Source organism: Heptranchias perlo, unplaced genomic scaffold (assembly GCF_035084215.1).
Source record: "Heptranchias perlo isolate sHepPer1 unplaced genomic scaffold, sHepPer1.hap1 HAP1_SCAFFOLD_350, whole genome shotgun sequence".
NCBI lineage: Eukaryota > Metazoa > Chordata > Chondrichthyes > Hexanchiformes > Hexanchidae > Heptranchias > Heptranchias perlo.
The window spans coordinates 252201-258505 of NW_027139362.1; positions in this window are offsets into that span (position 1 = coordinate 252201).

Sequence of the window (6305 nt, forward strand, 5' to 3'; positions counted from 1 at the left end):
ATTCCAGCCTGTAACTCACTCCCGGGTATCTGTTATTCTATGCATAAACCCCCCCAAACCCCTCGATTAGATTCCAGTCTGTAACTCACTCCCGGGTATCTGTTATTCTAAAGATAAACCACCCCGATCCCCTCGATGAGATTCCAGTCTGTAACTCACTCCCGGGTATCTGTTATTCAATATATAAACACCCGTACCCCTCGATTAGATTCCAGTCTGTAACTCACTCCCGGGTATCTGTTATTCTATATATAAACCACCCCGATCCCCTCGATTAGATTCCAGTCTGCAACTCACTCCCGGGTATCTGTTATTCAATATATAAACACCCGTACCCCTCGATTAGATTCCAGTCTGTAACTCACTCCCGGGTATCTGTTATTCTTTCTCCAAACCACTCCGATCCCCTCGATTAGATTCCAGTCTGTAACTCACTCCCGGGTATCTGTTATTCTATATATCAACCACCCCGATCCCCTCGATTAGAATCCAGTCGGTAACTCACTCCCCGGTATCTGTTATTCAATATGTAAACCCCCGTACCCCTCCATTAGATTGCAGTCTGTAAGTCACTCCCGAGTATCTGTTATTCTATATATAAACCCCCCCGAACCCCTCGATCAGATTCCAGTCTGAAACTCACTCCCGGGTATCTGTTATTCTTTATATAAACCCTCCGAACCCCTCGATTAGATTCCAGCCTGTAACTCACTCCCGGGTATCTGTTATTCTACATATAAACCACCCCGAACCCCTCGATTAGATTCCAGTCTGTAACTCACTCCCGGGTATCTGTTATTCCATATATAAACAACCCCGAACCCCTCGATTAGATTCCAGTCTGCAAGTCACTCCCGGGTATCTGTTATTCCACATATAAACCACCCCAATCCCCTCGATGAGATTCCAGTCTGGAACTCACTCCCGGGTATCTGTTATTCGACAGATAAATCCCCTGAACACCTCGATTAGATTCCAGTCTGTAACTCTCTCCCAGGTATCTGTTATTCTACATATAAACCACCCCGAACCCCTCGATTCGATTCCAGTCTGCAACTCACTCCTGGATATCTGTTATTCCACATATAAACCCCCCGAACCCCTCGATTAGATTCCAGCCTGTAACTCACTCCCGGGTATCTGTTATTCTATGCATAAACCCCCCCAAACCCCTCGATTAGATTCCAGTCTGTAACTCACTCCCGGGTATCTGTTATTCTAAAGATAAACCACCCCGATCCCCTCGATGAGATTCCAGTCTGTAACTCACTCCCGGGTATCTGTTATTCAATATATAAACACCCGTACCCCTCGATTAGATTCCAGTCTGTAACTCACTCCCGGGTATCTGTTATTCTATATATAAACCACCCCGATCCCCTCGATTAGATTCCAGTCTGCAACTCACTCCCGGGTATCTGTTATTCAATATATAAACACCCGTACCCCTCGATTAGATTCCAGTCTGTAACTCACTCCCGGGTATCTGTTATTCTTTCTCCAAACCACTCCGATCCCCTCGATTAGATTCCAGTCTGTAACTCACTCCCGGGTATCTGTTATTCTATATATCAACCACCCCGATCCCCTCGATTAGAATCCAGTCGGTAACTCACTCCCGGGTATCTGTTATTCAATATGTAAACCCCCGTACCCCTCCATTAGATTGCAGTCTGTAAGTCACTCCCGAGTATCTGTTATTCTATATATAAACCCCCCCGAACCCCTCGATCAGATTCCAGTCTGAAACTCACTCCCGGGTATCTGTTATTCTTTATATAAACCCTCCGAACCCCTCGATTAGATTCCAGCCTGTAACTCACTCCCGGGTATCTGTTATTCTACATATAAACCACCCCGAACCCCTCGATTAGATTCCAGTCTGTAACTCACTCCCGGGTATCTGTTATTCTACATATAAACCACCCCGAACCCCTCGATTAGATTCCAGTCTGTAACTCACTCCCGGGTATCTGTTATTCTACATGTAAACCACCCCGATCCCCTCGATGAGATTCCAGTCTGTAACTCACTCCCGGGTATCTGTTATTCTAAAGATAAACCCCCGTACCCCTCTATTAGATTCCAGTCTGTAACTCACTCCCGGGTATCTGTTATTCTATATATAAACCCCCCCGAACCCCTCGATTAGATTCCAGTCTGTAACTCACTCCCGAGTATCTGTTATTCTACATATAAACCACCCCGATCCCCTCAATTAGATTCCAGTCTGCAACTCACTCCCGGGTATCTGTTATTCTACATATAAACCACCCCGATCCCCTCGATTAGATTCCAGTCTGCAACTCACTCCCGGGTATCTGTTATTCTACATATAAACCACCCCGAACCCCTCGATTCGATTCCAGTCTGCAACTCACTCCCGGGTATCTGTTATTCTATATATAAACCACCCCGAACCCCTCGATTAGATTATCGTCTGTAACTCACTCCCAGGTGTCTGTTATTCCATATATTAAACCCCCAGAACCCCTCGATTAGATTCCAGCCTGCAACTCACTCCCGGGTATCTGTTATTCTATATGTAAACCACCCCGAACCCCTCGATTAGATTCCAGCCTGTAACTCACGCCCGGGTATCTGTTATTCTATATATTAACCACCCTGATCCCCTCGATTAGATTCCAGCCTGTAACTCACTCCCGGGTATCTGTTATTCTGTATAGAAATCACCCCGAACCCCTCGATTAGATTCCAGTCTGTAACTCACTCCTGGGTATCTGTTATTCCATATATAAACCACCCGAACCCCTCGATTAGATTCCAGTCTGTAACTCACTCCCGGGTATCTGTTGTTCTATATATAAACCCCCTCCGACCCCCTCGATTAGATTCCAGTCTGTAACTCACTCCCGGGTACCGACTATTCTATACGTAAACCCCCCGAGCCCCTCGATTAGATTCCAGTCTGTAACTCATTCCCAGGTATCTGTTGTTATAAAAATAAACCCCACCGAACGCCTCGATTAGATTCCAGCCTGTAACTCACTCCCGGGTATCAATTATTCTGTACATAAACCCCCCGAACCTCTCAATTCGATTCCAGCCTGTAACTCACTCCCAGGTTTCTGTTATTCTATATATAAAACCTCCGAACCCCTCGATTAGATTCAAGCCTGTAACTCACTCCCGGGTATCTGTATCCTGTATATAAATCCCCTGAACACCTCGATTAGATTCCAGTCTGTAACTCTCTCCCAGGTATCTGTTATTCTATATATAAACCCCCCCGAACCCCTCGATTAGATTCCAGCCTGTAACTCACTCCCGGGTATCTATTATTCTATACATAAACCCCAGAATTCCTCGATTAGATCCCAGTCTGTAACTCACTCCCGGGTATCTGTTATTCTGTATCTCAACCCCCCCTGAACTCCTCGATTAGATTCCAGCCTGTAACTCACTCCCGGGGATCTGTTATTCTCTATGTAAACCCCCCCGAACCCCTCGATTAGATTCCAGCCTGTAACTCACTCCCGGGTATCTGTTATTCCATACATAAACCCCCCGAACCCCTCGATTAGATTCCAGTCTGCAACTCACTCCCGGGTATCTGTTATTCTTTTTGTAAACCCCCCGAACCCCTCGATTTGATTGCAGCCTTTAACTCACCCCCGGGTATCTGTTATTCTATATATAAACCCCCCGAACCACTCGATTTGATTGCAGCCTGTAACTCTCTCCCAGGTTTCTGTCACTCTGTATATATAAGCCCTCTGAACCGCTCGATTAGTTTCCAGTCTGTAACTCTCTCCCGGGTATCTGTTACTCTATATATAAACACCCCGAACCCCTCGATTAGATTCTAGTCTGTAACTCTCTCCCAGGTATCTGTTATTCTCTATATAAACCGCCCGAACCCCTCGATTAGATTCCAGTCTGTAACTCACTCCCGGGTATCTGTTATTCTATATATAAATCCCCCGAACCCCTCGATTAGATTCCAGCCTGTAACTCACTCCCGAATATCTGTCATTCTATATATAAACCCCCCCCGAACCCCTCGATTAGATTCCAGCCTGTAACTCACTCCCGGGTATCTGTTATTCGATATATAAACCTCCCGAACCCCTCGATTAGATTCCAGTCTGTAATTCACTCCCGGGTATCTGTTATTCTATATATAAACCCCCCCGAACCCCTCGATTAGATTCCAGTCTGTAACTCACTCCCGGATATCTGTTATTCTATATATAAACCCCCCGAACCCCTCGATTAGATTCCAGTCTGTAACTCACTCCCGGGTATCTGTTATTCTATATATGAACCCTCTGAACCCCTCGATTCGATTGCAGTCTGTGACTCACTCCCGGGTATCTGTTATTCTATATATAAATCCCCCGAACCCCTCGATTAGATTCCAGCCTGTAACTCACTCCCGAATATCTGTCATTCTATATATAAACCCCCCCCCCGAACCCCTCGATTAGATTGCAGCCTTTAACTCACTCCCGGGTATCTGTTATTCTGTATATAAACCCCCCCGAACCCCTCGATTAGATTCCAGTCTGCAACTCACTCCCGGGTATCTGTTATTCTATATATAAACCCCCTGAACCCCTCGATTAGATTCCAGCCTGTAACTCACTCCCGGGTATCTGTTATTCTATACATAAACCCTCTGAACCCCTCGATTAGATTCCAGTCTGTATCTCACTCCCGGGTATCTGTTATTCTGAATATAAACCCCCTGAACCCCTCGATTAGATTCCAGTCTGTAACTCACTCCCGGGTATCTGTTATTCTACATGTAAACCACCCCGATCCCCTCGATGAGATTCCAGTCTGTAACTCACTCCCGGGTATCTGTTATTCTAAAGATAAACCCCCGTACCCCTCTATTAGATTCCAGCCTGTAACTCACTCCCGGGTATCTGTTATTCTATATATAAACCCCCCCCGAACCCCTCGATTGGATTCCAGTCTGTAACTCACTCCCGGGTATCTGTTATTCTATACATAAACCCTCTGAACCCCTCGATTAGATTCCAGTCTGTATCTCACTCCCGGGTATCTGTTATTCTATATATAAACCCTCTGAACCCCTCGATTAGATTGCAGCCTGTAACTCACTCCCGGGTATCTGTTATTCCATAAGTAAACCCACCGAACCCCTCGATTAGATTCCAGCCTGTAACTCACTCCCTGGTATCTGTATCCTGGATATAAATCCCCCGAACCCCTCGATTAGATTCCAGTCTGTAATTCACTCCCGGGTATCTGTTATTCTGTATCTCAACCCCCCGAACCCCTCGATTAGATTCCAGCCTGTAACTCACTCCCGGGTATCTGTTATTCCATAAGTAAACCTTCCGAACCCCTCGATTAGATTCCAGCCTGTAACTCACTCCCGGGTATCTGTATCCTGGATATAAATCCCCCGAACCTCTCGATTAGATTCCAGTCTGTAACTCTCTCCCAGGTATCTGTTATTCTATATATAAACCCCCCCGAACCCGTGGATTAGATTCCAGCCTGTAACTCACTCCCGGGTATCATAAGAACATAAGAAATTGGAGCAGGAGTCGGCCAATCGGCCCCTCGAGCCTGCTCCGCCATTCAATAAGATCATGGCTGATCTGATCCCAACCACAAATCTAAAGAACACAAGAAGTCGGAGCAGGACCCGGCCACATAGCCCCTGGGCCCTCTCCGCCACCCACAGGGCATTGACCGATCCGAACTCAGCTTTATGTCCAATTTCCTGCCCGCTCCCCATAACCCCTAATTCCCTTTACTTCTAGGAAACTGTCTATTTCTGTTTTAAATTTATCTAATGATGTAGCTTCCACAGCTTCCTGGGGCAGCAAATTCCACAGACCTACCACCCTCTGAGTGAAGAAGTTTCTCCTCATCTCAGTTTTGAAAGAGCAGCCCCTTATTCTAAGATTATGCCCCCGAGTTCTAGTTTCACCCATCTTTGGGAACATCCTTACTGCATCCACCCGATCAAGCCCCTTCACAATCTTATATGTTTCAATAAGATCGCCTCTCATTCTTCTGAACTCCAATGAGTAGAGTCCCAATCTACTCAACCTCTCCTCATATGTCCGCCCCCTCATCCCCGGGATTAACCGAGTGAACCTTCTTTGTACTGCCTCGAGAGCAAGTATGTCTTTTCTTAAGTATGGAGACCAAAACTGTATGCAGTATTCCAGGTGCGGTCTCACCAATACCTTATATAACTGCAGCAATACCTCCTTGTTTTTATATTCTATCCCCCTAGCAATAAAAGCCAACATTCCGTTGGCTTTCTTGATCACCTGCTCCACCTGCATACCAAC